Source organism: Notamacropus eugenii, chromosome 5 (assembly GCF_028372415.1).
Source record: "Notamacropus eugenii isolate mMacEug1 chromosome 5, mMacEug1.pri_v2, whole genome shotgun sequence".
NCBI lineage: Eukaryota > Metazoa > Chordata > Mammalia > Diprotodontia > Macropodidae > Notamacropus > Notamacropus eugenii.
In genome coordinates this window covers 352,708,326-352,733,340 of record NC_092876.1, presented here as the reverse complement: position 1 = coordinate 352,733,340, position 25,015 = coordinate 352,708,326, and the positions used below count along the sequence as shown (strand labels likewise).

At 36.7% G+C, this 25,015-nt stretch overlaps 1 protein-coding gene across 43 annotated transcripts in view; it reads right to left on the bottom strand.

Annotated features, from left to right (window-relative positions):
• ZBTB20 (zinc finger and BTB domain containing 20) overlaps positions 1-25,015 on the bottom strand; it is a 1,002,935-nt gene that overhangs the window by 534,786 nt on the left and 443,134 nt on the right. Inside the window, exon 1 of one of the 43 annotated variants that reach the window (XM_072616781.1) lies at positions 5,665-16,712. The exons of the other annotated variants lie outside the window; for them this stretch is intronic. The gene's annotated coding sequence lies outside the window, so the exon portion shown is untranslated. Of the gene's footprint in view, positions 1-5,664; positions 16,713-25,015 lie in introns of those variants that run through there. 43 annotated transcript variants of the gene reach the window in all.

Genomic DNA, 25,015 nt, shown 5'->3' with positions numbered 1-25,015 from the left:
GTTTCCAAGTGAAGGTGGTGTAAAAACAAAAGATACTAATGAAAATTTTTTTTAAATAAAAGAATAGGGATATACACATGTTTTATAATGACTCCCATTTGATCATCCTCTTAATGATCAGAGAAGATTTTTCCAAATGAAAGCTTCCCATGGTTGTGCTTGAATGGAAACTGTCTTTATGTTTTTTATGAGTGTGCCCTGGGAGATGGGAAGCATTGAGTATTCCTGAGACTTTGAAAATGGTTTGGCAATGTTTTACATTCCATTCAGCAATTCCACACTACACCGGGCATCATTGTATGGCGAGTATTGAACCCAAAATATAAGACAACAAGCTGAAGGCAGACATGCATATATCAGAAGAATATCATGGCATCTATTTGGTACCTCAGAGGTAAGAACAGACTGAGATGGACTCCCTGGCCTCCTTCTGTCCAAAAATTTCCTGTTTCCCAATTTCCTATGGTTACCACCATGGAGCTTGTTAAACTCTCAGTAGGGACTCTGTTTCAACTTTTCCTTTCAAAACACAGTGAAAAAGCTTAATGGAAAAAAAATGTCCTTCCCATCCCAATGCCAGGCCCAGTGCAAGATCCACAAATCTAAAAGCCAGGCAAGTCATCTGTTATATGCCCCAAAGCCAAGCAAGTGACTTAGTGCTACAAAAATCCCCAAATAGCCATGTGATCTGATGAATGTGTACCGTGAGATGAGTCAAGGAAAATGGAACCATCTGTACTTTTATTGGATAAAAAGCCAAATCATTCCTCGCTACCCACCCAGGTACATAGTAATGTGTAAGTAAGGTTTCTGAAGAAACACCCCTGGGAGGCAGAGGAACAGCTAGCTTGTGTAGCTGACTCAAGATCCTTTCCCAAAGGAGTTCCTCCTTTAATTCCCATGGCTGTCAACACTTTAGAAGAAATGGAGACACTTTTGGCAAAAAAGTTTTTGGGGTTCAGCTGCAGAAGCTGTTCCATGTACCCTAGAAGGTATTATTTCTTCAAAAGCAGAAAAAGTTCAAACATTCTGAAAACCATTCAGACCAGAAAATACAGGTTTAGAGGAAGAAATGGATGTAAAACTATATGAACATTTTTTAAAGTTATTTTGTCTGGTTCTCACCTATGGCTCAGTATTTCTAAGAAAATTACAGGAAGAGATCAAGGAAGGAAGGTCAGAAGAGCTTAAGGAATTGCAGACATATTTTGGGAAAAAGGAGATAAGTCCTGTTAGAAAACAGGCATTTGTTAAGTGCCAACTACATACCAGGCAATGTATACACAAAGAAAAGCAAAAACATTATTCCTGCTTTCAAGAAGCTCAGACTTAAATAGAGTAGGCAACTATGTACACACAAGATAACATGTACTGTCAATTAGATATAATCTCAGAACAGAAGAACTAGCAATAGGGATGGAGAGGGAACCAGGAAAGGCCAATTGCACTGAGTGAATTTTGAATTAAAATTTGAAGGAAAGACAGGAAACAGAGACCTAGAAGGTGAGGAAAAATTGTGTGTTTATTTGTTTGTTTTTAATTAAAACCTCATATATCTGTGAAGTCCTTGTTTGCTAGAGGGCTATTATCCTGTTAGCCTTGCACATGTTCGTGGATCTCTCATACTGTCTCCAAACCTTCCCTGGCTACCAAGCATCTCACCACATCATTCCTGGAGTAGTATGGGATAGCAGAAGTTTGCTAGAGTGAGAGGGTCTAGGTTCAAAGTCCAGGCTTTGTCATTTACTAGCTGTGTGATCTAGGATAAGCATTTTATTTGCCTGGTCCTTGGTCTCTAGTAAAATAAGTAAAGCTAGTACAGCAGATGGATTCTTAAGTCCAATCTAGCTCTAACTCTGTGCTCATATAGTCTTCCATACAAAACATCTAGCTTTGAGAAAAGCTGGGAAGGGTAGGAAACAAACAAAAAAAGCAACAGAATTTCAGATATGGGTTGAACCACAAAACAAAAGAAGCATGGAGGGTTAGGAAAGAAAAAAAAGAAGCCAGGAAGATATCAGAGATAAGGTGAATAACATATGGGGTGGACTGCATATTTGTAGGTAGAGCCTCAGGTATTTGTCAATCACCTCTCCCAGGTTGATGAGGACTTCTTCAAGTTCTTTTGCCTTTTTCTCACAGTTAGAGAACATCAGATTTGAAGATGATGGAAGCAATGCCAGCTAAGTGATGCAGTAGATTGCTACACATAGAGTCAGGAAGACTTTAATGCAAATCCTGACTCAGACACTTACTGGCTATGTAATGCTGAGCAAGTCACTTAATCACTCCCAACTCCAGTTTCTTCATCTGCAAAATGGAGATAATAATGTCTATCTCTTAAGACCACTGTGGGGATAAAACAAGATAAAATATGTAAACTGCTTTGCAAACCTTAAAGCACTATGAAAAAACTGGTTTGTAACTACTATTGTCATCACCATCATCATCATTATTCCTAGGGCAGGTAGGTAGGGCATAGATAGAGTGCTAGGCCTGAAGTCAGGTAGATTCCTCTTCCTGAGTTCAAATGTGACCTCAGACACTTACAAGCTATGTGACCCTGGACAAGTCACTTAACACTCTTTGCTTCTGTTTTCTGTAAAATGAGCTGGAGAAGGAAATCACAAACTACTCCAGTATCTTTGCCAAGCAAATCCCAAATAGGGTCACAAAAAGTTGGATAAGACCAAAAACAACCAAACAACAGTAGTAATAATTATCCCAATTACCTAATTTCACAGATTAGGTCTAATCTGAAACCCAAAGTGGTTGAGGGAACTTTGCCTGAATTCATATTGCTACTTAGTTTCAGAACTGGAAATAACATCCAGATTTGGGCAGTCTTGGCCTTTCTAGTACACTTTGATGATCTTGCCCTTTCCACCGTCAGTGTTTTGTTCTGTCTTTCCAACACTTACATCTGAAGCAATGCTACATATACAGGTAATCATAAATTTAAAATAGTCAGTCAGATTCTGGTCACAGACCTCCAATGACACACAAGCTTACACTCACACTTACACCAAGAAGAACCAGCTTCACATCTTAAAGGCATATAGTAGAAAATCATTGTCCTTTCCTCCTCTTCTAACACAAACTCCCAGGGAAGAAAGGGGCCAAAAATGTTAAATGACTAGTATCAGTAAGTGAGAATTATGATAATGTCATCGTAACCTGACCATTAAATCTAACTGGAAAAACAAAGACAGATTATTGGATATTAAGGTTCACAAAATACCAGGCTTTTTTCTGTTTCACTTAGGGCTTCAAGGTAATCACAGGATATGTCTATGCTGTCGGTAAGGGCAAAGTAAAATAAAGATCTGAAGAAATTTATTCAGACAAATAGAACCCCAAAGGTCTCTGTGAACCTGTTAAAATGCTAAAAATGATTCTCTAAGGCAGGGTAAAATTGAATTTTTCTACCCCCTCAGATTAGTTGGATTATGGCTTCTTTCCTCCACTTTGCAGGTGTAGTCACAGAAAGGTCATATAATTAGTCTTAGAATCTGAAAGATACTAAGAGATACTAAACTAGAATGTTGAGGCGGACTCGATGCTACTTTAATAAAACTGTAAAATACCAACCACACATTCTTATCTGTGTTCACGATGAAACTCTTTATAAACAAGTTTATATCCCTCACAACTCCAAAAAGACAAAAGGAGATTTCTGGATTTCAAAATGGGCTGACTTCTCTAATTCAGGGCTAAAGCAGCCTGGGTGGCAGTAAGACATCATACACCTTCTCCAGAAAGGAGGTTCCAAAGAAGTGTTCGGACCCCTCTACCTGTGATGTCAATGTTCCTTTTCTTAGTGCCCTGTTTCTGAGTGGTCCAGTAGTTGAAATACACAAAACAAATAAAATTGCTTATTTTATTTCTTCCTTATGTTTAACTCCATTGTAATTATTCTCTTCCTGTCTATGCTGTTTATATTTGCATAGGTCCTCATTATCTCGTCTCATTAGAATACAAGCTCTTTGTGAGTGGGGTTGTTTCATTCTTTGCATTTGTGTTCCTGGCACCTAGGACAATAGCTGGCGCATAATGAGTGCTTAATAAATTCTTATTGATTGATTACTTAGTTTTCATGCTCATATATTTGTTTCTGCAATACTATGAAAAGATATTGCAAATTAACACTGATACTGTCTATATACAAGCAAGTACCTGATGAGAATTGATCTGGTTTGGCCCAGTCCCCCCACCCTTCCACACTATTCTCATTTCCCATCAACTACATTCTGTCTTTATTTTTACTATAATTTGTCTGAAATAACTATTAAGATGCCTGACACTTCTTCCATGCAAGGGTTCAGAAAAACAAAGCTTAAGAGAATGGGCTGATCATAATATTCTCTGTTTGCAAAAAAACCAAAAACCCCAAACGAAAACGAAAACAAAAAAAACACTTTAAAATGATCAAGTGATAAACTGTAACAATAATAAAAATAAAAGTGCTCAGGTGCCATAGCAATAGTTAAGGTAGAGGAAAGAATAGAATTTGCATTTTTACAGGTCAATTCGTATGTACATTGTGATATATCTAATCTTTCAACAACGCTGGAGAAACTGTGCTCACAACCTGTTACTGTCTGCTCACTTGAGCAGACAGAGAAAATCACAAGCCTGTCATTCGTGAAGCAATGATTGAATGCAAAAAGGCAGTGGAAATGGGAAAAGAGCTAAGGACACATCTAACTGAGAAAGAGTTAATTCCATTAAGACTCAAGTTTATGGAGCCACGCACAGTGACAACAAAGGCATCATAGGAAAGAGCAGTGACAACTATGTTGAGGTCTAGCCAAAGCAGAATATTGATGTTTGGCTATCCCCCAAAATATATACACACAGTTAAATCCTGATTTGGTTTGCTTTTTTGGAAGTGGCATTGACACCATTTCAATCTGGAGTTTCCACCCCCCTAATAAGAATTCAATAAAGCTGTTACTTTCCTTGCACTTGTCCTCACTTTTCTTGGTCTGAATCTGATTTAAATAAACAATGCAAGGCCTATAGATTAGGAATGCTACTGCCTCATTCACAGATTACTCTATTTTTCTGGGAAGATGAGGAAGGATAGTATTTTGGCAATCTGTGAGGACTGCTATGATGAAAACAAGATCACCAGCCAAGTCGGGAAAATGGAACTTCTGAACTGAACTTTGAGATACAGCCAAAGGGGCTCGAGCTGCGGACCCATCACTAGTTATCTAACAGCCTAACTTTGAGCAGTGGCTAGCTCTGTTTCCTCATCAGTAAAGTGAGGGCACTGGACAAGTTCTCTCTAAGACACCTTCTAGCTCTAACCTCCCAGGATTTTATGATTTGATGACTGAGTCTCCTCATTGTCCCTTGTTGGCAGCTAGTCATTGTTTCTCTTCTGTACTTTGCCATTCCACCTGAGGGGAACACTACATCTTTATGTTTCAAGCCTTTCAATAGAAGAAATCAAATGCAAAGTAACTGAATTCATTTTCTGGGTGGAACTTAAAGAATAATGCTATTCAAAGTTACTAACAGGGACTCCACATATTCACAAAATTGTTCACCCATTTCTAGAGCAAAAATGGATGTAGATAATTATAAGAGTAAGAAAAGAATAATAAAATAATAATATAATAATACTTTATGTTTACAGAGTGTGTTTCAATCTACCTGAATCGAAGGAGAGGCTAGAAGAGATTATATTTCTATCTTCAGGGTTCAACCAAAGGCCTGGCTTCCCGGAAGGCAGTGTGGATGTTCTTAGAAGAGACATTAGTAATGAGATCGGAACAAGCTCTGGGGCTGCGGTATAAAAGCATCTCCCTGCTCCTAGTTTTGAAAGTTAACTATTAAACCCAGTGTCATTCATCCTGATTTGGTTTACTCAGTTCTAGAAATAAGGACATACTGATCAGACTCCCTTAAGCAACTGGACACCTTGCTGAAGCCCCTTTGGAACAATATTATTCCCACCATTTCTATTCAAAGGGTTTTCATTATTATTTCCTTATTTCATTAGCAAGGGATGGAAGGTAACTTCTATTTGAAGAAAAAGTTGTTTCTTTTCCTGGGTTACCTACTGCTCATAAACACATAACATTTGAAGAGCTTAATTTTTCATTTCTGGGGTTTTTTTTCACTGCTACTTTCCTACTTTAGTTTTATTCTTTTAATTATTTACAGACCTGCTTGTCTGGACACTTCGTTCTAGTCTGAGTTGGCAGATTTTTCAACACCTTTCACTGAAATGTGATAACAGGCACATAGAAAGGGATTCAATCTGAAGTCTTCCGAATTTCTACCTGTGATAGCCCGAGGTTTTTTTTCCCTTTCTTTTTATTGATTTCCTGAAGTTCATGTATCCGATGACTTGAAATGGCCATAACTATGTTTAAAAATTAGTTGCCAGTTATACTTCAATTCATTTTCTTAAAATGTTCTTACTTGTGAGAAAATTATTGCTAGCTTTAAATTATTCTTTTAAAAATCATAGTAAGCATAGATATTAAAATAACTTAGAAGAATAATCAATCAATAAACATTTATTAAGCAACTATTACATGTCAGATACTGTGCACTTCTATGCAGAATTAAAGAGTCTGTAACCAGAGTGCATATTTAAAATATACTTAAGATAGGTCTTTATATTTTAAATATGTTCAAATATATTTAATTATACATAATCATATAACATATAATCATATACTTTAAACATGTTTAATTACATGTAATTAATATAAACATTTTAGATATTTAAACATATTTAATTAAGCTAAATTAAATATATTTAGAATATATTTAAGCTGTTTTAAATTGACATGGGAAAACATAAAACCAAATATGGGAAATGATAATTTTAAAAATCACCAGTTTGGGATTCAACTGTCATCATTTCATTTGCTTCACATCCCACTGTTTCTGACATTAACAGAATAGAACACAGAAAGACACTTAAGGCTTCAGTCCATTTCACAAGAGTTACTAGCATGTGATATCAAAATTAACATCAAGTACAGGATAAAGGGCTACCAAAAAAGGAAGCCATTTTCTGAGCCCAGCAATTCAAAAGGAGTAAGAGCAGGGACACTTGAACTGTTGAATTCTTCCTCCATATCTTTCCTAATAAAATGCTCATCAATTTTCAAATCTTTCTAAAATCTTGTGTCTAGGGAAACCACCAGGTTTAGCTCTAGTAAGGGGGTGAAAGGGAAGCCCAGTTTGAATAGATTTGTGATAAATCATTTTTCTAACGCTAATCTTCTGCAGCAGTTAATTTTCACTCCTACTTTCCAGTTAAAACACTTAACTGGAAGATATGAAAACTTGTAAGGACTTTGGAATGAAAAAAAGTGAGTTAAGATTGTGACTTGTAGGCATTCACCTTGATAAAAAAATATGACTATTTTTGAAAGGAACTGCTTTTGGCAGTGGAGTTTTACCATAACTTTTTGACAAATAGACTATTTTAATTTTATACATCTTTCAAATGTTGAATAGAGAAATATTAACTTCACTTTAAAATTTTAAAATAATTAATGAGCAACTACCACAGGTGTGGATCCTCAAAACCTGAGGCTGCTTGAGCTGGACAAAAAGAAAGTGGACATGTCAGGGGAGAGCAGTAAGAGAGAATAGGTGAGCACTTATAATGGCAAGGACGCGAAACTGAGGGTACCAAAAGAGTGGGGAGCACGCTACACCCTACATTCTACAGTAGTAGTAGAAAAGAGAATAAAAGATTGCTTCCTGAAGCTACTGTAGAATGTAGGGTGTAGCTTCAGGAAGCAATCTTTTATTCTCTTTTCTTAAATACCTAGAATTAATTTTATCATGGTGTTGACAAGCTAACAGGAATCCCTAAGGCCTAGACATTGATGCCTCCCTAAGTTCCCAGTGCTAGGGATGTAATAATAGCAGTAATAATAATGAAAAGAAAAAAGAAGGATGATAACAACAATACTTAGTTTACCATGGCACTGTGTCAAGTGTTTTACAATTCCTATCTCATTTGATCCTCACAACAACCCTGGGGTGTAGGTGCTACTGTTATCCTTATCTCACAGGTAAGTCCAGGGGGGCAAAGGGAGGTTGAGTGACTTGCCCTGGGTTATGCAGCTATTAAGTGTCTGAGATCAAATTTGAACTCAGGCCTTCCTGACTCCAGGGTAAGTGCTTTTTTTTTTTTTTTTAACTGTACCATGCAGTTGCCCAGCGTGTAGGCTGGTTCATTTAGCAGCTTAAAATGACAGAAGTAGCAGCAACAGTGCTCCTGCAATTGGGCTTTCTGTGAGTCAAGCATTTCCTCACCTGGCCATACGTCAAATGACATTGATGGGTGGATCACTTACCCACTCTAGGTTACTCTTTCTGTAAAATGGTACATGAGTAATCCTCTATGTACTTCACAAGAGTCATATGTAGATTCATGCCTTAGGCACTCAGTCACAGGAAACTGTGTGCTGGTTCTAGTGTCAGATTTTGCAAGATTTCTTGAAGGAATCACTTAATTTCCCAAGGCCTCAGTTTGCTCATTTATTAAATGTTGTTGTTCAGGGGTTTTCTTGGCAAGGATACCGCAGTGGTTTGCCATTTCCTCTTCTAGTAGATTAAGGCAAACAGAAGTTTTAAGGGACTTGTCCAAGGTCACACAGTTAGTCAATGTCAGAAACTGGATTAACTCAGGTCTTCCTGACTCCAGACCCAGCAATTTATCCACCGAGCCACCTAGCTGCCTTGTTTATGAAATGAGAGAATTGTAATGAGTGGCCTCCTAACTGTAAGTTTATCATTCCATGATCTCAATGGACTCTTTCAGCTTTAAATTATCACCTACAATTTAAAAAGTACCTGTAGTATATGATTTATAAAAATCACCTCCCACTAATTTCCTCTACCATGTTCTAAAAAGCAACGTCAGAAGAAGGTATTCTCTGGCTGAGCCAATCAAGTTGTAAAGGCTTTGTGGATGGACTTGATGTCTCTTGCATGATTATTAGATTAACTAAATTCAGAGAGGCTCATGCTCAGAAGGTTGGATACCAGGTGATGAAGTATTTTGGCCATACTAGCTCATGAAGATGATCTACATGGGTGAAGGGAGTAGCCATACCACTGAAATCAGATATTTTGAACTATTAAAGTAAAAATACTGGACATTATAATTATGGTAATGAGGCTGTGAAAACTCTTTTGGGGGGTGAGGCATTAATGACTGACAGCTGGATTCTTCTGCCTGGGGCCAACAGCTGATATCAGGCTTAGGAAAGTGGAACAGGGCCACAGGAGGCTTTAGTACATTTGGAAGTGACTAGGCCATACATTCCAGTTGCTTCACAGCATCTAAAAAAAGTCTACTGAGACCAAAAGGGAATTCTAAAAGAAGAGGGCTACATCTATGTGGTTGTCACTACTAGCAAGTCAATTACTCCAGTCTATAAACCAGATTAAAATTAGATAATAATAGTATAAGGAGAGCTTCATTTTAACCCAGCTGGTTATGACAAGGGTTTGTTTATACCACAGATTCATTGATGACACTTCATTTCCCCCTCTCCATAAAGCTTGAAAGAACACATCTAGCCCACACCATAGGAATAATTCCTACATCACACCAGCATTACAAGAGTGCCACCATACTAGTTGTGAATGAACACTTAGAAAGTTAGATCATGCATATGGAGGTAATGTAATATAATTGCTCTGTAAGAAATGATAAAAAGAAATTATTTCAGAGAGACCAGAGAATACCAATATAAACTGAAGCTGATTAAAGTGAGCAGAGCAAGGGAACGTCATACAGTAAGAACAACATAGTCAAGAGAAGTAACTCTGAAAGACTTAAGAACTCTGATCAATGTAACAAATCAATGGCTACTTCAAAGCAGACGTCAGACAGACCACGTGCTCCTGAGTGCTTCCAAACAGATTAAACTGTTAACTGGGAAATATTTAACAAACAAAAATAGAATAGATGGCAGGTAACAGAATAACACGTACAATGTTAGCCTGTGGTTTTCTAAGTCACTTTGCTCCCATGAGGTTCCAATTTCTATCTGAGTTTGACACCACTGCTTCAGAAGACACAGGGACTCAAGGGGCAGCCTGCAGGAGACAGACAATTGGACATAGCAAATGTGTGGGTTTGTTTTGGTTGACTATACTATTTTTTTTAAAGGATTGTGTTTTTCTTTTCTTTTTTTCTTTTTTTCTCCCTTTGGGGGAAAGATTTGGAAGGAAGGGGGAGTTTGTGATAGTATTGGCAATAAAAAAAAGAAAAGAAAGTCACTGAAGCATTTTTTTAAACGCATAGCAGAGAACAAAAAGTTCAGAAGGAAACAGAAAAGTAGGGCAGTTTTAAAAGCAAAATTTATTTATCAAATACTCAAAAAACAAACACTACTCAAGAGAAATTCATAGTCAACTCTTGTCTTTTCAATTTGTATATGAAAATTTTTTTTGGTGTTGATTAAATTTAAAGAAAAAAATTAAAAGAAAATTAGAACCTTAGATATTAGAGGAGTGTCAGAGATACACTTAGAACTGCAAGTATAAAAATACTGGAAAAAAATAAAGACCTTAAAAAAAATGAAAGTTGCCAGAAGAAAGTAGAAAAGAACTTCATCTTGATATCCTACTAAAGAATTAAGACTGGAGAGAATTCAGAAGAATTGCAGAAAATTCACTTGAAAAAAACAAGCAGAAGCATTTAAGGAATAGTTGAATAAAGTGTTAGAAGGAATCCTGTAAGACTATGCGCAAGTCCAGATATCACTGCAAAGGCAAACATCAGCAGGATTCCTAGGAGCAGAAGCACTGTGAACACAATTCTTAGGAAGAATGAACCATTCAGGCACAACACTGTTACTAAGTGTAGAAAATGCAAATATTGATGGGTTAAATCAAGACATAGGAAAATATAAAGCCAAATATGGGAAGCTTTGAATAATAATAATAAAAAAAAACCCAGGCAGCTTGCGACTCAACTGTCATCACAAATTCATTTGTGTATCACATCCTACTGTTTGTGATATTAACAGAATTCAGAATTTAGCAATGAACTATTTTTATATTGTGATTCTTTGCAGCCATATTCCATATGCAGCTACCACTCTAACTTTCAGAAAACCATTCTAATATTTAAAGTTTCCAAGCATTCCTCTACTGAAACTGAGGGTCAACCTACATGTATCCTGATTCATATTGCAGTTGACCAAAGTAATTCACTTCTCCAGTAGGACTTAGAAGTCTGTTAGATAGGAATGGGGTCCAGGTTTTTCAGTTCCATTAATCCCAAATAAGATTACAATATCTTTATTACAGTATCTCACAAAATCAGGTCAGTTCTAGTTTATGTGAATTACTGTGAATATTATGTGAGTATTTCATTCAATTAGCATGCCTGGAATCAATGTCTTTATGAAAACACCTTTAAAAGGCAAATCTTTGTGTTTTCCTGGTGTTATTGCAAAATGTTGTCAAAATATCCCTCAACTACCATCAATAATCAAATTTCTATTGTTCCATTACTTCTTCATTATCTAAAAAAAGAAACTAAAAGAAAAATGAAAAAATAGTGCTTGAGCTTCTAATGAAATATCCAGATCAATGTTTTGCTTATAGTCTTTATTAATTTAGCATGCTAAATAGCATAAATCCATATCCAGATCCTCTCCCAATGTATCAAATAGGAATAGACACATATTTTCAAGTATTTATCAGAAGAAATTTTTGAGTAAAAATATTTTCCTCGTCCTTCCTAGTAACACTAGCAGCAAGGAGGGAAACAACAGTAAGTAGAAAACAATTATTTGTTGAGCTTGAATTATTTTCTGAATAACACAAATCTAGATGACCTTCCAAGTGGCTAAAAAAAGTGTAATGTGAGAGGTTTGTAATAGCAGCTTTCATTACCATTTCTGTCTAGAACAAGAAAAACAATCTGTAGTTATTATCCATTATGCCACATCACCTCTAATATTTAGCTATAAATCTCAGTTCTCTTTCACATGCAAAGAAGAAATATTGACCCACAATCAACAAAACTGTGTGCTGGGACAATCTGGGTATAGGGTAAAGAGTCCTGGAGAGGTAGTCAGTCACAAGACCACATTTTTAGTCCTGGTTCTGTCCCTAACAAGTGGTGTGAGGTTGGGTTAAGTCACCTCACATATCTGGACCTTATTGTCCTCATCTATAAAATGAGATAATCTCTAATGCCCTTTTCAGCTCTGACATTCTATAATTAAATATTCTTTGAAATACTTATTTTTTTCCCAGTAGTAATTGAGTTATATAGAATGAATCTTATGGCCAAAGGAACATGTACTTGTATGTTTCCCTCTTCTTCGTGGATGAAATAGAGACATCACTATGGCCTGAGAAAGCAGGATTAATATTAAGTGGTGCATACAAAAGGTAATTAATCATATCTATGTTGCTTCATTTTTATATATGTGTAGAAGTTTTATCCTACTGACTAGAATGCTGACTCCTCAAGGATAGAAACCTAGTTTGAAAATTCTCTTGCACTGAACCTAGTTGGTAATGAAAAGGAATCCTCAGTTAACTAAAGAAAAGCATATGTGTCCTCTGCCCTCAAGAAATTTAGAGTTTAGTTGGGGGAAAAAAACAAATAAAAACAATATGAAACGTGACAAAAACATATAGGTAAATAACTACAAATTTTCTATCACAAAGGAGAATTATAGAATGTTAAAATTAGAGTCCTCTGGCACATGTATAGCTAGCAAGTGTGACCTGGATGAAGAAGTTGTCAGATAAGGAAGAGAAGAAATAGGAAAGAGGAGTGTCATAGAAATCTAGAAAAGGAGTATCAAAGATATGAGGGAGATTGACAGAGTAGAAGAGTGCAGAAAGGTCAAGAAGAATGACTGAGAAAAAAACCATTAAATTTGGCAACTAAGAGATTATTTGTAACATTGAAGATAGCATTTTAGGTCAAATGGATGAAAAGGATAAAAAAGAGAGAAATGAATTAGGATGTAGACAAGAGACTGAGAGGAAAGGAAGTAGAAGCACTGATTACAGACTGTTTTTTTAAGGAGTTTAGTTACAAAATGGAGAAGAGATATGGGACGGTAGCTAGTGGGGATAGACTAAGCAAGTGAAAGATTTTTGAAATAGGGGAGACATGGCTAAGTTTATAGTACCCAACAGACAGGGAGAGATCAAAATTAAATGAAAGGAGGGATGAGGGAGGAAGCAATGCGCTGAAGACAAGGTGGAATGGTATAGTTTCTGGATACAGACAAGGAGAATGGCCACCTCTTCATGGCAGAAGGGAACAAGGGAGAAGAAAATGGCAGACGGTATCTGAGTGTTATCAAAAAAGGAGGAAGGGAGAAAAGGAAGCTCTTTGCAAATAGCTCCTTTTTTAACTGAAATAGAAGGTTCTCACTTGAGAGGTAGGGAAAGAGGAAGTTATGGGAGATTTGAGGAGAAATAAAAAGGCTTGAGAAAGCTGCTGTGGTGAGTGGGGCAGTGATTCAGCTAAGGAGGTATAAAACCTTTGTCTTGCCACCATAAGGCCATTCCCCTGACTTACTAGTCAAAGTAGGGGAGCTGCAATACTCTTTGTTCACCATTGCCACTTCCAAGCTCCACCATCATTATTCTGCAATCTCTCCTTTAAGGATCACTCAAATGCATATCTATCACTCAATCAAAATGATGGTAGCTATTGTCTACAGAGGCTACATTTCTATTCTTAATGAATTCTGACCTGGCCTATAGTCTTTCCTCCTCAGTTCTGGCACTTATATAAGGAGACTCCAATTTACATGCTGATATATCCTCATATACCATTAGCCCTCAGCTCTTCAACTTACTTATTTCACATGACATACTCCACCCTACCTCAGCTACCCAAGAGTTATACCCTTGATCTTTCCATCACACACAAGTGTACTACTACTTCCTTGTTTGTGAACACTAAAATTCCCTGATCTGATCAGTGTATTGTCATTCCACATCTTCTCCTTCTCTTACAACTGAAAAACCTCTTCTTAATCCCATCACCTGCAATGCCCTAACCATTAAATTAAGTAACAAATTAGGAAGTATGAAGAAATATTGGTCTCACATTTAAAGCCTTGATGTCTCAGTTTCATATGAATCTGCTTGTGCATGGCATTGAGTCAGCACAACATGGGGAGATTTATGTGAGACTAGGACATCAAAGTTTTGAATATGAGACTGTTACTTCATTTTTGATCTAGTTTAGATATTTTAAGATCATCATTTTTAGTTTCTTAGTTTCTAGACTGAAAAAATAAGTTTTGCGATAAGGTATTCAATAAGTACACTTTTGAACACTTTTTTTGGGGGGGGTAATAGAATATTTTTTTATCTTTTGCCTTCTACTTTGCACACCCTATCATTTTATTTTCACTGTTATCATTTGTCTTATGAAGTTTATTCACCATACTTTGAGCAAGACCATATGACATGTCATCATCATACTACTGATTGCTTACTTTTTAGATCAAGAATTTAGTCCAGTTTCTGTTTGTTATGACCTGGCTAATTCTCAAATTGCCTCTAACAAAATTCTGATAAATCTGAAGAGCTCTACCTGGGCACCAGGCATCTTCTTAATGATGATACTCATAGTGATCTGTAGTTATATGACCACTCTGTGCTGAAGGAATATTATGTGTGGGACCTTAATGTGATTCTTGGTCTTGCATTAATTTCTGAATCTCATATCCTTCAAATCACCAAAGGGTTATAGTACCACCCTGGGAATACTGCCAAGTTGTGCCTGTTTTTTTCCAGCATGGGCAACCAATAGCTTATTCATGCTTCCATTACATCACAGCTGGACTACAGAAGTGCACTTTAGTCTGGCCTCCGCATGTCTCTAGCAACTCATTTGTAGATGGTCCAGAAGCCAGCAGCTGGACCTCATTTTTGTTCCAATAGTCACCATTTTATAGTGTTTCTCTGGTTCACCATAAGTTTCACTGATGTCAAGACAATCAAAACTCGTTTTATGAAGAGATATTTTAGGTCACTAGATTGAATCAGTAACTCGAGATCTGACATACCCTTATGGCCAGTGCAGCTTAGTGGGTGACACACTAAAGTATACCAACCATGATTTTTTCATGCATCTATAAGCTTAAAAAAAGCCCCCACAGAACTCAGAAAAGATACCACTAACAAGGGTAACCCTAAAAGACTTTTATAATACAAAGTAGCAAATTGGAATTTAAAAAATATCTGTCACAGAATTCTGGTTCCATTTTTTTGAGCCTTTCCAAGTCCACATAATTCTTTGGTATTCATAATAATGAAAGCAGATGGTTTAGTTGCCGAACATATGCTTTAAGTGCCCCCATTTGCTATTTCAAAATAATGGACCAAATTCTGCCCTTGGAACTCACAAGCAACTTCTGCTGATTCTAGAGAAGCTGCATCTGGGAATAAAAGGCTGGATTTTGACCCAATGGAGATTAAATACGATTCCCTCAATTCTTTTGATATGTGATTCCATTATTAGATTTAATATAAAATTATAAGCTATTTTATGCTGTAAAATGTAACACAACAGGAAAAAAATACCAATCAATATGATCCTGCAAAGATTCAATGAAAGAATCATCTGACTTTTAATTAACTTCTATGTGGTTGCCAGAATTTTCATTATTATTATTATTTCTATTATTACTATCATGTAGCTGTTTTTTTTTAAATTAAGCACCTTACAATCATTAGTTAATTTAGCTTAAATTGTGTTTGTTCTTTTGTTTAAATTCCAAATTATTCAGTTATTTTAAAATACTGCTTCATCAGCCAATTATTCTCAATTAAAGAATGCTTTTGTCTAAAAAAGAATATGTATATTTTATCCTTTCCAAGTGTGTGTAGAATATTCATAACCAATGCATGCTTAGTATATGTATATACCACAGAAATGCTCTTAACTCTAGTTATCTGTATCAGCAAATATTTTAAAGTCTCAATGCCTGAATTATTTTTGCATGAAACAAAACTTTATTAGTTTGAAAAATCCCCTAAAGCCATCTCCCCGTGTCTGAACGTTCATAAATTTCAATCATCTGATGAACATTTTAAAATGTCATTTTATGAGGATATTACTTAAGACAAGACAACTGACAATAAGCACACATTAGTTAGTATTATAGAAGCCTGTGGTTCAAGCAACTCTCCTAAAAGTTAAAAACCTTTTTGAATTGTTACATGAGGCCAGCTTCAGTGCTGATGTAAAACAGTGTTTACTTTTAAAAATAAATATGATAGTTGAACCCACATGTGTTTTGGGCAGTACTGAGATGGGACATAATTAACAATGTCAGGAATAACGAAGGACTCTAAAATCATTTCACAAATATATACACATAGATAAACTCAAATATATCTGCAGAAAGTTTATACCTATTATTGGAAACAAACATTTACATATTCTTAGACTGACAGTCATAGCGCTAGTCTATCCTCACCCCTCTAACTTTCACAGTAAAAATTGCAATGAAACTGAGTTCTCCTTCAACTGAGTTCTCCGTCAACTTGGAAGTATGCAGAGCAAGTATTCCAATAAACAACAAGCTGATATAAACAGCTGATAAAAATCTGTACTTTTCCCCTACCTCTCCTTTGTTCCCTCTCAGTCTTTACATACATACATGTACACACACAGACACACATACGCATACACACAATCACAGCATGGCACTCCTTACCTGCACAAGCCTGAAATATTGGTCTACGTATTTTTTTTTAATGTACTCTGTACCGATGCATTTTTTTTTCCTGTGTTTCTAGCCCTCGGGAATGTTAAGAATTTAGGAAGAGAGCCACAGCTTAAGAGAGCAATTATTTGCCAGTAAATACTCAATTGGCTTGTCCTGTGATTTCTCTTCTAGCTTGCATATTCAGTAATCTGTCCCTGGCTGCACCAGGAGCACAAAAAGTCTTTTCTTCACAGAAGAACTCTTTCACCAATCAACCTTCAGCCATGCCAGGCCACAGCTCATCAGGGTGATTTGTTAGCTTTAATTAATAATTCCTCACACTGGCCATTTTAACAAATAGCAAAGCAAGGCTGGGGCATTCAATGGCTAAGATTCAGGCTAAGGGAAACTGGCAGGGGCGGGGAGGGGGGAAAGGGAAAGAGGGAGAAAGGGTCATATTCAGCTGCCGTTTATAAACACCTCTAATCACACTCTCTCAGTTTACAATATACAGGACATCTCAACTGAATTACCATGTTATGTCCGGCAATTTGTATTCAGATGGGAGCCATATGTTCCTCCATTTTATCTGCGGGGGCCTTACCAGTGCCAACACAGACATCAGACTCACATTTTCAAAGGGTTCTGATAGCCCCTGGATTGCAAAAGTTTGCTGCAGGGTAAAGATAGGGAATCAGACAACATGACTCAGTGGGCTTGAGGAAAAGTCTGGAAAATCAGGGGTGTAAGTTAAGCATGCCAGCTCTGTTACCAGTTTGTTCTATAGAAGCGGGCAAACCACCTAACCTCTCTGTTGCTCTTTTTAAAATTAGTGACAAGGGTTGACACAAAATGGCTGTTATGAGAAAGAACAGTGTGGGATAGAGGATAAAAATGCTGAATGCTTGCTGTAAGAACAGAGAACTTCCCCACGCATTATGTTATAAGGGATAAGGCAGAGTAGACCACATAGCACATGGGGACTCACTTCCATTTGGCTATAGATGCTACCTTACCATTGGACTTATAAGATCACAGAATGTGAGGGCTTGGAAGGGACCTCAGGGGTCATCTGGACCAGGCCTACTATCATTTAGAGATAATGGAAATGAAACCAAAGGAGAAAAAAATTGTCTGTGATCAAAGTCTTATTAGTAGCAGAAAGAGGACTCACTCAAAGATAGATGTCTTGATTTCCATCTGGGCCATAGTTCTTTTCACTATAACATTCTTCTTCTCCAGTAATGCCTCAGTTACTGAACTATGTGATGTTTCATCATTTCAACCCTCCAGAGGAGTCACAAACCCACAAATAAGTAAAATATACATATATACACACAACATATATGTACACATACATACATACACATACATATGCATCTATACATATGTATGTATATCTCACCAAGATAAGCAACAGCTGGACTTCTAGAGAAGATCCAAAAACATAAAGATAATTGAATAAGATTTTGCCTGTGACCTGACCAAGAAAAAAAAAAGAGCTCCCCCACTGGTTGATCATGGCCCTCAGTTCAATTCAGCAAAGGGAATAGACATCACTTAAGCACCTACCACATTACAAGGCACTGTGCTAGGGAGGATATAAAGATAAAAATGCCACTGTGCCAAGGCCAAGTCCAACTGATGTAAAACTGAGAAGCATGGGAGGAACCTCAGGAAAAAAAAGAAAGATAAGAAATAAGAGGGAAAAAGAAATATGATATGGATGGAGAAGAATGAAACAGAAGCAGCAGTGGAGACATGGAGAAAACCACCCCACTGAGAGTAAAGAGAAGTGGCAGCAGCAAGGAATGGTCATTAGAGAGGAGAGAGAGAGAGAGAGCAAAAGAATGTGGGGAAATATAGGGAAGAAGCAAATAGGATATGAGGCTGAAACAATTAAAGGTATCACTGCCACAATCCAAAGCTAGACCAGTGGATTTGTCTGTGATTGATAACAGTCATTAACATTCTGCATTTTGGCTTCTCAGCCCATCCCTCAACTGAAAGCCCTCTCCAAATACAGGAATGCTTTCTTATTTGCTAAATACAATGGTCTTTTCTTAATCCTTATCCTTATCAATTTTTTTCTGGAACATTTCATACTTTTTTGACCATCATCTTCGATACTCTCTCCCCTCTGGGTTTTTCTGACACTGTTCTCTCTTGGATCTCTGACTGCTCTGGCATAGTCTCCTTTGCTGTAGAATTATCCATATTACACCCCCATTTGTGGATATAAAACAAATATGTTGCCCAGGATTCTCTTTTCTCTCTTCATTTCTTCATTTGGTCACCTCATCAGCACCCATGGGTTTAATTATCATCTTTATGTAAATGACTCTTGGATCGATATATCCAGCCCCAGACTTTCTCCAGAGCTTTAGTTCCACATCACCAATTGTGCATTTCATACTACATGCTCCACAGGCATTTCAAACATACCCAAAACAACTCTTTCTCCTTCTCCCCCAAATCCATCCTTCTTTCAAACTTCCCCATTTCTGTTAAAGATACCATCATCTTTTCAGTTACCCAAGTTCACAAACATGAAGTCATCCACAATTTCTAACTCTCCCTCACTCCACATAGCTAATCAATTGCCAGCTTTTGTAGAATGTACTTCCACAAAAATCTCTTATACACATCCCTATCTTTCTATCCACAAAGCTACCATATTAGTTCAAGCTCTCATTACCTCTTGCTTGGACTATTTGCAATACCTTCCTAACCATTTTCTCTGTTTCAGTTTTCTGTCCTCTCCAATCCATCTTTAACACAATTGTCACAGTGATTTTCCTGAAGCACAAGAGTTACCAGGTCACTTCCCTATTCATTAAACTCCAGTGGCTCCCTAGCATCTCTAGCATCAAATACAAACTCCTCTATTTGGCCTTCAAAATCCTTCACAGCTTGAACCCACTCTACCTTTCTGGACTCATCATGCATTACTCCCCTTAAAATGTTCTTTATTTCTCCCAATGGCCTTTGTATTGTTCCTTACGTAGAATATTCCATCTCCTAATGTCCTCACTTCCTTCAAAACTCAGTTTAAGCACCATCTTCTGCGTGAAACCTTTTCTGACTCCCCAGAAGTTAGTACCTTCTCCCCACCAACTACCTTCTATGTAATATGTTGCATTATTTATATTACTTATATGTGTATATGTATGTATATATGCATGTTATTCCCCAAAATGTAAGTTTCTTGGCCAGTGCTTGGAACATATTAAGTCATTTACTAAATCCTTATTGATTAACATTATATACATACTTTACTGATTCTCACTAATAATAAAGCAAAAATGAATTCAAACATACCACCAGCAAAATCTTATTCCTATAAACAAGTTTAAGCAAAGCCAAGTTTAAAAACCTATCCATTACACTTATGAAAGGTGCTGTGCATTTCCAGAGGAAGAACTGGTAGAGTTCATTGAAAATACTTTTTCTTTACTTTATTTTTCTTCTTTGTTTAATTTTTTTTACCTGTATTCTCTTTCACAGTATGACTTACATGGAAATGTGTATTGCATGACTACACATGTCCAACCCATGTAAAACTGCTTGCCTTTCAAGCGGGGGTAGGAAAGGGAAGGAAAGAATTTGGAACTCAAAATTTGTAAAGAAAAGAATGTTAAAAACTGTTTTTACATGTAATTTGGAAAAATAAAATATTAATTTCTTAAAAATCCATTATACTGATATTTCCATTTCACTGTGTATCATAGCTATCTGTGAATATCTTCACTTCCCACCCAAGTTTAAACCTTTGTGAGTCCCAGGACAGATTTTTATTCTTATTTGTCTCCCTTCCAAGAAGGATATAACAATATTCACTGAATGAATGAGTTGAATGAATTCACTGAATGAATGAATTTAGTTTTAAGAATATTTTCAGGCACTGCTTGAGTTAAGTAGAGAAAACCTGATATACAGTCATATCAGCTTTAGGAGTCACTGCTAAAGAATATCTATCAGGAGGACAATAGAACATACTGGGGAATATATCAAAATTATCAGTTTTATGGGTTTTCTAATTAGACCTGGCCATTGGAAGATGCCAAAATATTTTATGGTGACACAGCTAAATACCTTTCTTCTAGCTCTACCAAATGTTAACATAGCTCTTAAAACTCATCTAGACATTTCAGATCATATACATGGATATGTATAAAATATTCAGGGTCAAATCCTGGCCCTGACCCATAAGCAGAAAAGACTATTATCTGAACATCACAGGTAAGACTTTTCTAACAACAATACCCTACTCACCTAAGTGGTTGCGTGACATTTTTCCCATGAAGTTGTCCATTCATTTGCCCTAAGGTGCTGTACTCTTTAAAAACATAAATAACTCTGGAAGGCATAATAAATTATTTTCAGTCATTAAACCTTAGAACATTAGTTTATCTGATATGTGCCACCATGACAGCTCAGAGCACTTATGGGAGGGAGGAGGAGAGAGGTATAAATATAGGGACTAATCTAAGGAGCAGCTGGGTGGTGCAGTAGATAAAGTAGCAGACTTGGAGTCAGGAATACCTGAATTCAAAGATGGCCCCAGACACTTACTAGCTGGGTGACTCTGGATAAGTCACTTAATTTCTGTTTATTTCAGTTTCTTCACCTATAAAATGGGGATAATAACAGCCCCCACCTCTCAAGATTGTAGTGAGGATCCAACGTGATAATAATTGTTAAGTGCTTAGCACAACATATGACACCAAGCAAGGGTGACGTAAACGTTAGATATTATTGATTACTATTATTAGTGTCATTATTGTTATTATCTTGCAGGATTGTTGTGAGAATCAAAGGAGAAATGGTAAAACACTAAGCATGGTACACAGTACATAGCAAATGCTAAACAAACGTTAATTAGTTGTTATCATTATTGCTGGTTTTCTTCTGGAGGGTAGATTTTGGGAGCAGGATAGATAAAGGGTTTAAGGAGCCAGAGAAGTAATTTAAGTAGTGTAAGTAGACAGAGGAGCAGCAGGGAGTCGCTGATCTTTACTGACAGAATGTGCTACAAAACACCATCCCTACCACAAAAAACAAAGGAATAAAGAAGAAGGCTTACAGAAAGGGTCATCTAGGTGCCCTCCTAATTACCTTGAACAAAACAGGACTCTGTTCTAGTTACCAAGAAATTTTTTTTTTGAGAACCATTGATTTTTGATTGAAAATTCTATTTGACGGCAGACAGAAGCACGGGGAGCCCACATAATTCTCATCATGTAAATAGGTCCAGGATGTAGATATGAGTCAGGATAGCTTAGCAAAGCTAAGCAAAATTTCAGTTTGCCTGGGTCTCTGCCTCCAAACATAAACCTACTTCCCTGCAGCTTTATTTAATTGTTTTTCCTGACTAACTGAAAAAGTCCTCAGATCTTTAGTTAGGAAGTTCTAGAATCACAGAAAGTCAGAGTTGGAAGACATTTTAGAAATCATCTAGTCCAAATCCCTCGTTTTGTATTTGAGGAAAATGAAGCCCTGAGAACTGAAGTTCCCAAGGTCACACTTCAAGTTTAAGGGTGGAGCTGAAGCAGTTCAGGGCTTTTCCGCCCTAAATTATATTCTATTCATTGATAAGCCTATTAACTTTTCTTCCTTGAATTAACAAATATCAACTGAAAATTTCAAGGGGGGGTACAAAAACTTTTCCAGTAAATTAATAACCAACCTCTTCAACTGTGGCAAATAAGAAAATAGAGCTATACTTAGAGATAGAAATATGACTTGGCTGAAAAACTACCTTTAGTCAGTTCACTGAACTAAGAGGCCCAAGATCCAAGATTTCATCAGCTGCTTTACAGCCTTGCTGTATGATTTAAGTTCCAATTTCAATAACTTCGTATATCAGTTTCCCATTTTGTAAACTATGCTACATGGCTGAGACTATCAAGAAGATGCAAATAAAATGCTTCGATTATTTCACTGAGCAGATGTTAAAAACCAAAATCTAGTAGATAGAATGGAAATTCCTGGTAGGACCTTGGATAAGTTATTCGAATATTCTGTCTGTTTACTTAGCCATACGATGAGTTTAATAATATTTACATGCCTCATCAAGGGGTGTGCTGGAATAAATAGAGAATACTTGAAAACTCTATTGAAACTTTCAAATGAAAAATGCTATATAAGGTACAAAATATTTACATTATAATCAAGTTGGCAAAGTTGATTCCAAACAGATTAATTAGTTTTAAAATATCAAGACTGAAGAGAAAGTAAATGTTCCAAGAATATGCAGGCACTTATGAAGGAAGAATATGCAATAATACTGAGCAATAAGCCTTTTATTTGCGAGATTTTAAAATAGCTGCATATCAGTGATAGATGCATGACCTAAGTAATAAGAAAACAGAATAAAGGGAAATTTTTTGCAGTAGAGTGTTGAATGATATATAGAATAAAATGTACTCTCTAATGAATTGGCATAAGTGTTATACACATGCTGTTTCAGTAGCTTTCACTGCCTGGCACAGGCAAGGCTCTGCAGTGTTCATCTCCCTCACGACCCACCCCTAGCCACCACTCCTCTCCACCTCCTTCCCAAGTCCTATACTGTAGGGTGGGAGTAATGTCAATGGGGAGGGTCAAAGCAAACAGGCAGCAGGAGACCCTCCAAGGATCAAAGAGCTGGCTCTAGCTACCAAGATTAGAACAGTGGTGGGTGGCTGGCTCTTAATTCCAGCTCGGTGTCCTCAGCAGCACATTTAGCACTCCCCTCAGGCCAGCCCCTATGGATGACTGAGTCCTTCACTCTTCAGAGAAGTACTCTGTGCTAAGAACTAAATGTCCAAGCTCCCTCTCCCACCAGCTCTATGAAAGATTCAAGGTGAATTCTATTTTGATTTGAAATGTACCCAGAAGACAAGATGTGACAGATGTTGTATAGCTCACACTTGTGAAATGGTTCCTGTCTACTAGAAGCTTGCACATTACAAACAAAAGTCTAGGCCACTGTTATTGAAATTAACAACAACAAACAATAAAACCCCAAAGATGATAGAATTCCCTTCCCAAATTCTGTTCCAGAGATACATTTTCTTAATTTCTATGTTCATTGGCGGCTGTTGAGGACAACGTCTGCATCTCATTCTAAATTTCTATCTCCCCCAGTACCTAGCAATTCTTTAAACAATGCAGGCATAATAATAAAAAAAAAATGTTTATTGACAGTGGTGGCAATAGAGGTTTAGCAGAGCGCATATTTAATGCAGTAACATCTCACTTATCCAAATGTCACTTATGTCTCTACCATCCTTACAGAGGATATCCTCCATATAGCCTTAAGTATGTAGAATAATAACCAAGAAGTTAGAGAAGTAAGTAAGAGAAAGTAGTAACGGAAAAAAGTCTCTACTCAAAGTAGCCACAATAAAGTCTATGAATTAAAGTTCAAATTCTGGACTCACAGGAGAAACCTCAGGCTTTCACTCTGTCTATATACTCTTATTTAAGACTGAGTGTCCATATGTTTGGTTAGATGGTTTCCAAGCCATGGCACAGTACAAGCAGGAAAGTAGAGGTAAGGTCTCTTAAGAGCAGACAGACTGTCAGTAGCAAAAAATGACAGCTAACTGCCTGGCTGTGAGGAGACAGAAAAACAATAAAAATTAGACACAAGTATTGAAAAAGCATAGACTTCCCAGAGTCATTTAGCACAGAGATAAACTGCCTCATACTCTCAAAAAGCTCCTAAGGGATTTACTGTATTATAGAGTGGACAATAATAACTGATTTTTTTTTTCCTCCTTTTTTGGGGGAAGTGTAAATTTTCATTGACGTTTTTTGTTTTCACATTTCCAGAATTTTCCTCAATATCCCTCCCCTTATCCCCTAAAGAGAAACATCCAGCATAACAGGTAATATATTTTTTTAAAAAAAGAGAGAAAAAAGAAAGAAAGGAAAAGATATTAAAACCCAGTGAAAGCAAGTCAATACATCTGAAAAGTCTGAAAATAAATGCAATGTTCCCCACTCATGGTCCTCCCACTTTTGCAAAGGAGTAAGGTAAAGACATCTTCTCATATCTCTTCTTTGAAGCCAAATCTATTTTTTGTATTTTTGCAACAATTATTTTTGATTATTTTGTTTTTGTTCTTTTCATTTATATCATTATAGAAAATATGCACATTGTTTCTTTAGCTCTGCATACTTTACCCTGTGTCAGATCCTGTAACTCTCTCCCTGCTTTTTGGTATTCATTATATTTATCATTTCTTATAGAAGAGTAACATTCCACTACATCCATGTATCACAATTTGTTCAGCCATTCTCCAACTGATGGGCAT